Source organism: Lathamus discolor, chromosome 19 (genome assembly GCF_037157495.1).
Source record: "Lathamus discolor isolate bLatDis1 chromosome 19, bLatDis1.hap1, whole genome shotgun sequence".
Lineage (NCBI taxonomy): Eukaryota > Metazoa > Chordata > Aves > Psittaciformes > Psittacidae > Lathamus > Lathamus discolor.
Window position 1 is genome coordinate 4,590,018 of NC_088902.1, and position 10,645 is coordinate 4,600,662.

Sequence of the window (10,645 nt, forward strand, 5' to 3'; positions counted from 1 at the left end):
GTCAGCCATGGTCTTTGTGGAGAATATACAAATGCTGTGTAAATCGCTCCTCCTGCTGTTCAGCATAGCTGGGCATGTCCAAAGCTGCAGTGAGTTTCTCGCTGGCTTTTGCTTATGTTTTTATGTTCCAGGGTAGACGTAGGTGTAGAGAATTTCCAGCTAACTCATTTTCCTACTTACTGGATGATTAAGCAAATGTGCGAGGCATAACCCAAGGATGGTCGTGCTCATTGCAAGGCAGATTGACTTCATTTCAGTGCATGCATTCAGATTTTCAATGTAGTGGCAGTGCCTGGAAGAAGAATATGCAAAGAAATGTTCCATACCTTGCAGGTGTCGAGAGCTTTGTGAAATGCTGCACTACTAGCAGAGCATAAGGAATGCTGTGTGGCTACAAGTGCACCATAACTTCCCTTAAAAGCTGTGTATTGAGGGTTGTGCAGGAGTGGGTTTCTCTGCTGGCCTTCACTGTGATGCAATGATTTGACTCTTACCTGGAATTCCTTGTGTGTCATTATTTGAGGCTGACATGCTCCATTTCCTGCTGATACTTTCTGGGTTTTTTTACTGTACATGGGGTTATTCTTATTTAGGACACTGTTTATGTGATGGGATGTGGTTAGCAATGTGTCAATGCTTTATGTGAGCATGGACAATGCCAAGTCTGCAGGGCACCACACTCTGCAGCACCCTTGTCAAAGGTGTGGGCATGTCAAATGCTGTGCCTGGGCTGCCTGGGGATTCTTGGTGCAGGCAGTAGATCTGAGATGCGTTGTGCTCTTACTTGTTAAAGCTAACATTGTAATGCTGCTTCATGAAGATGGTCAGCTGCAATATGGCGAGCACCCACTGGTGGGAGGTTTGGTAAGAGATGCCATGTCACTTGTGAGCTGTTGGACTGATGCTGAAAATGCATTCTACATTCTCAGCCTCCAGACTCAGATTTTCTTGCTTTCACTATTGGGAAACGCTGGTGCAGTAGCCAGTGGGCAGTGAGCTCTCGGTGTAGGCATCTGCATCCAAAGCTGAGATAAGATGGTGTTTTTCTCAGATATGAAGCCAAGATAATTACAGCAGGAAAATCCTGCTATAAAACTGCTCTTGCTTCAGCTAACTGCAGAACTCCTTAAGTGTGTTCTAATTACTGGCTGGATGCTTGCATTAACAAATACGGGGTTCAGCTGTTTCCTGAAATGGAGAGGAGAGATCCTACACTGAATTAACATTTGAGTGTGTGAGTGAATACCTGAGACTTGCAGTGGTTGAGAGGAGCTGTCACTTAAAAGCAAATGCTTAAAGTGTTTAATGCTAGACTTCAAATGCCTGGTTCTTTGGTAAGAAATCCCCACACTTCTGCTGTGGGAAGTCATGTGCCTGTTTGCACTGGCAGAAGTGTAGGCATTACCTAGTGGTAACTAAATATACCTTTACCTGTGTGGTGACACAGCTTCCTCCAGTGTTGAGCTTGGCAATTAATAGCTATCACCTGATAGAGAATAACTTCTGTGACTCACTAAGTGGAGGAGGAGGAGGAAGTGAGCTGGAGCCCATGGCGGTTGCTATGAACTGTGGTGTGAATGGCTGGTCTTATCTGTAAGATCTGGTCTAAGATGTTTCTGGTGCCATTCCAGGGGAACGCAGTGAAGCAGAATCTGGTTTCCACCCACTCTGCCCTCTGAATAAGCAACATGAATGCCTTTTAATGTGTTAATGTCTAATATATATATATAACTATACATTTCTGGTTTCTGTAGTAAGCATGCCACGGGGTAATTGTGTGATAAAAATCTCAGGTTTAGCTTTATGCGCAGTGTAGGTAATACAAGCATAGACCACACATGCTGCCACCTTCTTCCTACAGAGCAAAATGCTCTCAGAGTTCAGAAAGAACTTCTGTGCCTCACATACCTGAAACCCCATCCAGCAGAAGGCACTGGCCCTAGCAGCCTGCTGCTGGAAAGCATGGACTTGTTTGGGAGAGCGTAGCTATTTGGAGTTAGAATTGGGAAGCGAGGTTTTAACGGAAGGTGAACAAGTACAGAAACAACAGGGTGCCTCCATGGTTCTGACGGAAACAATGGAGGTAAGACTGCAAATCACACTGCTTAGCAAAACACGTCTGAGAAACTGGATCATAAACTTGGCAGTGAGGGTCCTCTGGCTTTACCTTTTCCTTTGCTCCACAGTGTAATAGTGAGGAGTCAGCAATGGCTCACGGGCAGTTCCAAGTTTTCACTTCTTGGGTAAATTCTGAGGGAACAGCAGTGCCCCCCTCACCCTATGGGTGCCCCCCACCCATGGGTGCCCCCCTTTGCCCCCCCCAGAGGACATCGAGGTGCGGTTCTGGGCCGAGGGCTGGGAAGCGTGCGGCTCCTTCGCGCAGGCCGATGTCCATCGCCAGCTTGCCATCGTGTTCCGGACGCCGGCATTCCTGGATCCCGGCAGCTGAGGAGCGTCCACATGGAGCTGCAGCGCCTGTCCGGCAGCGCAGCGCAGCCGTGGAGTTCCGCTACCTGCCCCATCAAGGTGGGATTAGGGGATGGGGATATGGGATGTGGGATAGAGATAGGGATATGGATATGGGATATGGGGATGGGATGTGGGATAGGGACTCTGCTTTTCGGTCAGGCCTGCAGGAACACTGACAGTGGAGATCCTGCCCTCTGAAAGCCGGTGCTGCTGATGTGCTGCCCCTTCTGCTGTTTCTAAATGCCTGTATTTCTGCCAAATAAAACGTTGTTTGCCATTGTACAAGGTCATGTTTTCCTTCATGTAAGGAGATGGTTCCCATAAGCTAAACCACAGTTGTCGCTAAGCAGAGCTATTTTAGTGCAATGGGATGGCTCTTTCTCATGCTCTTTGCTGCAGTTCCGTAACAGCCCGAGATTCAAGTTATTGTGCGTATTGTTCAGTTATTGCAGTTGTAGCTCTGAACTCCAGCTTGGGAAGGAAAATCAGCCATGGTATGAAATGCAGAGACACCCTGGCTTGTACAGGACCTGGGAATTACCGAAGGTTGGGGAAGTACAGAGGAAGTGCAATTGAGGCTCCTGTCAGGAGGGGGATGCTGGATGAGGTGACTCCTGATCACACATGTTCTTCTGTCACGTTTATAAGGAATTGCTTCAAAGGAAAAGCTGGTTTTGTTTGAACTCTGGAAAGGGGCTGGGCTCGGGAACAGATTCAGTGGTGAAGAGCTGAAGAGCCATTTTCCATGGTGGTGCGGAGCTCCACTGGAAGTGCTGTAGGGATTTTCGGTGTGTATTGGCAAGGTGAGACTGATTCATGCCTTCCCTCTACCTAGAGGGAGCGCTAAGTATGGAACTTCCAGCCTGTGTGAAGGCTTTGATCTACAGATTTCTTCTCAGAGTTGGGCAAGAGGATTCTGGATCCGTAGTCTCAGCTGTTAATGGAGCAGGAGCATGATGAAGAGGTAGAAGTGACCTTGCTCTGAAGGTATTGTAGGTGCCAGCTAAGAGGCTGAGGAATACCGGGAGACTGAGAACTGAAGCAAGGGTCGGAGTCTCATGAGGAGCGGTGCCTTCTGTGGAGCCCTGCAGTGACTCAAGGCTGGTAAAACCCTGTCCCTTTGGGATGCCATGGGCCTGACCCTTGGCTTCTTGGGGACCCTGCTTCCCATGGCCAGCTTCCTGTGGCACCAAACTTGGTTGGTGAAGTTCTTGGGTTCCTGTGGTACTGTCCTGTTTGCCCAGTGTTGTGTGACCCTTGCAGGCATCTTTCAGGAGCATCTTTCAGTTTCCCTGCAGCATGTTCTGGATTCCCCTGGTCTGCATCAAGATCACGTTTAGGAAATACTTTTTCTAACACTTAACATGGGCTTCCTGCGTTTCTTATGATCTTGAGGTCTTTCTTTTCTCTTTTTGAGGAAGAAAGTGCATCTTGGTTCCTTTAATACGAAGTACTGACCCACTCGGTGAGCTCAGTTCTGCTCTAAGGTCTACCCCAGGCTTCCCCTGTGCCACAGCCTGTGTTTCTGTGAGTGGTCTCTCAGTTTTGGTCCCATATGTGCAGCCGTAACTGCAACATCTGCAACACGGAGCAGTTTGAGGCTGAGGCAAGAACAAGGGTTTCAGCCTTTCTGCGTGGGCTTCAGAACATGGGCAGGCCTGTTCATAGGCTGGGGTATTTAAATTCACTTTGTAAGATTGGGACTGGAGATCAGATGGGTTTGGAGAAGCTGAAAAAAGCATTCAAAATGACTTTACAGGCTCGAGGTTGTGTCCATATGGATCTGATCTGAGCTCCGGGCTGCCTGGCCTGGAGCTGTTGCATTAATACTGGCTTGGTGTTTCTCCCACTTCAGCTTTGTTCCTTTGGGAGGTGACGGGTGATGCTTAACTGCCATTGCGCTGTGTTGAGGGCCTCTTTGCAGCTCTTCCTAAAGAGCTGCAGTTCTGTTCTCTTTTAGGATTGAAACTGTGAGGTGCTGTTGCTGGTCTCCAGCTGTATCCTGCTCCTTCACTGAACAGAGCCGAGTGAAGGAGGTACTGCGCCAGTTCATACCTCTCCCAAACTGTGTCCCTTATGTTGGGTGAGTAAGAGTCACTCTTCCAAGCATCATACCTGGAAGTGAGTTACCCATACTCTGAGCAAGGTGCACTGGGGTTCTTGTGCAGTCTCAAGGGATATGGGGGCCGAAGGTGAAGATGGTGAAGGCAGCTTGAACCAGAGAAATTCCTCTCCCCAAAGAGGCTCAGACTTTCTGAGGATCTGTTCTTACCCTGCAAGGCTTCGTTGTTCCTGTGACTTCTCTGGGGTTGTCAGCGTTTTGTGTCTGAGTTCCTGTTTCAGAGGCACTGCTGTGACTGCCTGTTGCAGTGCTTCAAGTTAAGGATGAATTGCAAGTAGTGGTTCTTCAAGAAGGCTGCGAAGACCTTAAGCATCTTCATGTCATTTTCTTCTGTTCGAGCTCTATGGCTCCAACTGTCATGCATTTCATCATCTTACATTGTTTCCCCTTGCAAAAGCTACTCTGGTCAGCTCTACTGAGAGCAGGGATCTTTGTGGCTTTTCAGTTATTTCAAAATCCAGCTTGTAGAACCTGCCTTGGGTGAACACTGTAAGTGCTGTTTCAGAGGGATGCTCAATGTAGATGTACCATGTTCGGTCTGGCATTGCTTTCCACTAGCTCTAGATCTTGTGCCGTTCTGCATGTGTTGTCACAGCTGTGTCCCATGCAGTTACTCTCAGTTTCATGGCGGTAGCTGCTATCTCTGTCCCATACAATCATGTTTTCATTCTTACGCTGCCTCTAAGTTTTGTGTTACATTGGCAAAAGCCCCTTGTGGGAAGGAGCACACAGCGTTCTTCACTCTCACAACCTCGGATGGCTCCGTGTGGGATCAGCTGGAGCAGGGATCAGGGAAGCGTGGGATACCATGGGTCAGCCACAGCTGCTGCTGAGCCACAGGCTCGACTCTTCTCTGCTGACTGGGGCAAAATGGGTTCTGCCTTTGTTCTTCACAGCCATGTGCATGCATGGAGTGTTTATGTGGAAGGCAAGAGCATGTGCATGTGTGGAAGTGTCCCAGTCACGTCTCCGAGGGTGCTAGAGAACAGTTTCTGCCATTGGCCGTAAGTGCTTTTGAGAATGGTGTTAATGGCTTGCAGTAAGCACATATGGCACCCAGAAACAGAGGTTTCCTTGCCTCCAACTTCCTTCATCATTCAGGCACCAGTCACTGGGTTTTACTTCTTCCTATGTTTAGTGTTCATCTTCCTCTGTTCTCAAATTCTGGGTCTGTTTCTCATTCATCGCTGTTGCAGATACCAACAGTTTAAGTTCCAGCTTTGCCTATTACAGCAGATGTGCACTGGCTTCCTTATCTTCACTGCCTACAAGTATTTAACGTCTAGTAAGTGTGGCTTCATGTGTTAGATTGGCCCGATAAAGCTCAGCGGGGCAGCTTGGCTACATATTGATTCAGACCCTGTTTTCTTTTGATTAGATGTATTAAATACTCATTTGTGTTCATTGCAGGCACTTCTTTAAAGAGCCCATGTGCTGCTACGCCCATGTCCTGGTAATTGTAGGTGCTGCAGAGCCTCCCTGTTGCACTTGTGGTCACTCAAAAGCACTTGTTCAGTCTTGTACTTCCTTGCGAAAGATGCTCTGAGCTCTGTTGGAGACTTTGGGATTTGTGCATCTCCATCGGCTGCGTGTGGTTCCAGGGACCAGCACAACGAGCCACAGAGTTGCCTTTGCACAGCTGCCTCCCAGCTCGGCATGCCCAGAGCCTGGTCTCTCTTCAGTTCGGTAGTCTGACCGTCGAACTCCCAAGTCCTTGCCGTTGCCAGCTTGTTTAATCACACTCTTTCCCCTTTGAGTGCCTTCTGGCTCCCCAGCTGCTTTTAAACCCGTGTGCCACCCGCCCCGTTCTGCATCAGTTGGCCCTGTCTGATTCATGCAGTCTCTGCACCACCTTTGCTCGGCTAACACTGGCACCTTTCTCATCACTGTTGTCTGAAATGGTTTTCTCTGCCTTCGTTCATGTAGTTCTCACCCATTCTCCCATCTGAGTGACCTGCAGCTATTTCTGTGTGTTCAAATCCTTTCTAGAAGCAATTTTTGCCAGGGCTCTTCAGTGGTTCATGATAGTGGTTACACCCCAGCTTTTTTTCTTCTGCTCTGGCTCCTTGTCTGTTCAGCCCATACATTTTCTGTGTATCTTAAGTGCCCCACAAGGGCTTAGATGACTTGATGCATACTTGCTGTTTGAAACCTTAGTGTCTCCTTATCGCCTCTTCAATGGTTTTTGTGTCTAAAAGGAAGTGGCTCCTGTTGCATGTGTGGGTGACCAGGAGGGGTCTCAGCCATAGCGGAGGTGGAAGTTTAGCTGGGAACAAGGTTTGTTCAACGCTCTCTGCAAAGGCTGCTTCTCTCCTTGGGACAGGGCAGAAGGTGCAGTCTTCTCACGGGATTGGGGTTTTTTAGTGCTGTTTCTCCTTACCCTATGCGGAAACCACAGTGAGGTCAGATGGTGTTGGGGCTGTGAGGGTACTTCTGTTCCACTGCAGCCGAGGGGCCAGCGATGGAGAAGCTGTGTCCACGTTTCTGAAATAGGTTTTCCCTAAGGAAAAGAGAGAGCCGCTCCGGGGTTTATGCATCGTGGCGAGTTGTATTCCCCATGGTGCTTTAGTGTTACAGCGTTTCGTAGGAGGGTTCACCTTCCAAAGCGTCGAGGTCTGGAGCTGAACCGGTCACTCAAGGCTCCCTGTGCAGTCGGTAAAGCGAAGTAAGGGGGTTTTAGGGTGGGCTCACTCTGACCTGTATTAGCCACCTGCTTTAGGATAACGAACCTTCAAGCCTCGCCCTCACTGCCTGTCCAAGTGCTCCACTGATGACTGGTCCCATATCAGCCTCCACACTTAACCGGAAGAATCCCTCCCTCTGCATGTCCTGCCTGGAAGCAGCCCTGCTGCCACTTGCTATCAGCGTGATGAAGAGCAAGAAGGTTCAACCCGAATTTGTTGAGCATGAATCAGCAGCTGCCTGCGAGCGAGTGAGGCGTGTGAAAGAGCACCTCCGCTCTGCCTTGCCAGCGCTTCCTATGGCTGTGGTTTGCTTATCCTTGTTTTTACGGCAGGCTGGCCAAGGATTTGGAGTAAGACTTCACTCAGTCTTTAATAGGAGCTAATGACAGGGTATGGGCTTCTCAGACTTTCCCATCTGATGAATAAAAGCCGTGCTGGAGGCGGTTGCACAACTGCAGAGGTCCTCCAGTCCCCCACATGGTTCCCAGCTGCTTTTACCTGGCTATTGACACAGTCCCCACCGGGAGCCGTGTGCAGCTGGGGGACTTCCGTCCTCCGCCAGCTCCATTGGAGCCCACAACCCAGGCTCAGATTTCCTGCCTCCCCCTGCAGCGTGGCCCCTCTGCATGGTTTCCTGTAGCTGCCATCTTCAGCCTGCAGAGCGGAGAGCTGGTTCCGCTTGTTCAGCTGCCCCAGAGCGTAGAAGCCATCATGGAGATGGGGAGGAGGCGTGTGAGGCGGCACGGAGCACTGGGAGAAAGCACCAGGGCGTCTTTGCATTGAACTCTATGGTTCTGTTGTAGCAAAAGTTGGCAGCAAAGGCCCTCATTCTCCATTTGAGAACACTTCTGCTGAGACCCATTTAGTCAGGACTCGGGGCGAGAGTGCTGTGGGTGCTCAGAGCAGTGGGTGCCAAGCATCAAAGCGAGCATCAATAGGAAGCTGTGAGCTGGAAGCTGCGCTTACGAAGTGTCTGGGGTCTGGTATGTCCAGAATACTCTGTATTTCCAGCCAGGATTCTGAGACTGCAGTAGCTTGACACCGATTGTCCTTATTCTCAAGGACTGACAGGCATCAGCATCTCTGGGAGCAGCTGGCTTTCCGGAGACGTAGAACTCTTGTAGCCTTGATGATGAAACACAAACACTGCTGTGCAGGTTGGTACAGGCTGCTGGGCTGCCCAGGAGAACTGGTTTGAGCTGTCACAGACCCTGCTTACTGCATCTGTTTGTTCCCAGGAGCCCGGTTCCTTACAGAGCTCAGAGGCTCAGCGTATTTCCCTCCCTGCCCTCTATTGTAATCACCTAAACATGGAGTATTTTAATGAGGCCAAACTCCCTACTGATGAAATGAGTGCTTTGGCTTCAGTGGAGTTTCACTTAGTTATGGCTTACGGAAACTCCATGCATGGCACTGCCTGCCTCTGGACTCTCATGGGCAGGATCTCCTCGAGCTTGCTTCTAGGTAATTCCGGAGCGAAGCCTGTGTCCTATTAGTGTCTGTTATTAAGCACTGCCATTTGTGGAGCACCCGAGAGCTGTTTGGTTTGCTGTATCAGAGCCCAGGGTGCAGACATCCTCTCTCTGAGTGGAGGCCCAGGGTACGGCCTTTCCCAAAGCTCCCCTCAGTGCTTCTGTTGTCCCAGGCTGATGCAGCCGGCACTCAGTGGTGCCATGGGAACTGCCTGCAGTAACAGCTCTTGCTGTGAGATAGATCCGAACTGAGCACGGTGTTGGTTGATGAGGAGCTCCCCATAACCCAGCAGTGTGCCTGCGAGCCCAGACCCCCCGTGTGCTGGGCTGCACCCCAGAGTGAGCAGCAGGGCAGGGAGGGGATCCTGTCCCACTGCTGTGCTCTGGGGAGGACCCCCCTGCGGTCCTGATCCAGCACTGGGGCAGCAGCACAAGAGGGACGTGGAGCTGCTGGAGCGAGGCCAGGGGAGGCCATGGAGATGCTGCGAGGGCTGGAGCAGCTCTGCTCTGGAGCCAGGCTGAGAGAGCTGGGCTGGGGCAGCCTGGAGAAGAGAAGGCTCCTGAAGGGGAGACCTGAGAGCAGCTCCAGTGCCTAAAGGGGCTGCAGGGAACCTGGAGAGGGGCTTGGGACAAGGGCCTGTAGGGACAGGCCAAGGGGAATGGCTTGAACCTGCCCGAGGGGAGACTGAGATGAGCTCTTAGGCAGAAGCTGTTCCCTGTGAGGGTGCTGAGGCGCTGGCACAGGGTGCCCAGAGAAGCTGTGGCTGCCCCATCCCTGGCAGTGCTCAAGGCCAGGTTGGACACAGGGGCTTGGAGCAAGCTGCTCCAGTGGAAGGGGTCCCTGCCTGTGGCCAGGGTTGGAGCTGAAGGAGCTTTAGGGTCCCTTCCAACACAAACCACTCTGGGATGCTGTGCAATGGGGCTGTTTCAGCCCTGCTCAGCTCTGTCACCCACTGGTTCCCAGCAAGGGAGGCTCCGGTGATGATGGCTCCCTTCGCCCATGTCTGCACACAAACACTTCACCAAAGCCCTTTCCTTTCCCCCCCCCCTCCATTTTCAAGTGAGAACAACGATGTTCACCACCTCCCGCCGTCCCCCAGGGCTTTGTCCATCGTTACGTGCCCCAGCACCACGCAGGGGGGCAGGGAACCGGCATCTTCCTCCAGACATCCCATGCGGAGGGCTTGGCCCGGCCGCGGGGAGCACCTCGGGGCTATGATGGCTTTCAGGGTGCGTCTGCCACCAGCAAAGCCACTGCAGCGCTTCCCCCGCGGGAGCTCGGCCCTTCCCAGTGCTGTTAACGGCGGAGTCAACGGGGCTGGGACGCACCTTCCAGCTCACCGGGGCCGCCGCTGCCCCACGGCACTGAGGGGCACCCCCGCACCGGCTGGCTGCAAATGGCGGCGGGGGGGGGGGGGGGAGGGAAGAGGGGGCGGGGCTGCCCGGCCACGCACGTGCGCTACGTGCGGCTCCTGCTGCTGCGGCGGGGCCGCCCCTCCCCCCGCGCCGCGGGGGATGGGCACCGCGCTCCGGTGAACGGGGCCGGGCTCCGCGCGGGGGGCGGGAGCGCGGTTTAACGGGGGGGGGGGAGGGGGCACCTCAGCGAGCTCCCGCAGGAGGGGGGAGGGGGCCTTATCCCCGCCGCAGGGAGGGCCCGTCCCGCGCTTCCCCGGTAGCGGCGGGGGCGCTGCCGGTGCCCCCGGTGCGCCCCGGACAATGCGGGCGCGGAACAAAGGGGCCGGCGGGGCCCGCCGGGGGCTCGCGGCGGCCGGACCCAGACAATGCGTCCGCGCGGCCCCGCCCCCGCTGGTGACGCGGCCGCGGCTCAGCCAATGGCAGCGAGCGGAGAGGCTCTTTAAAAAAAGAAGGGCCGGCCGGAGGCGCTGTCAGCTGTGGCG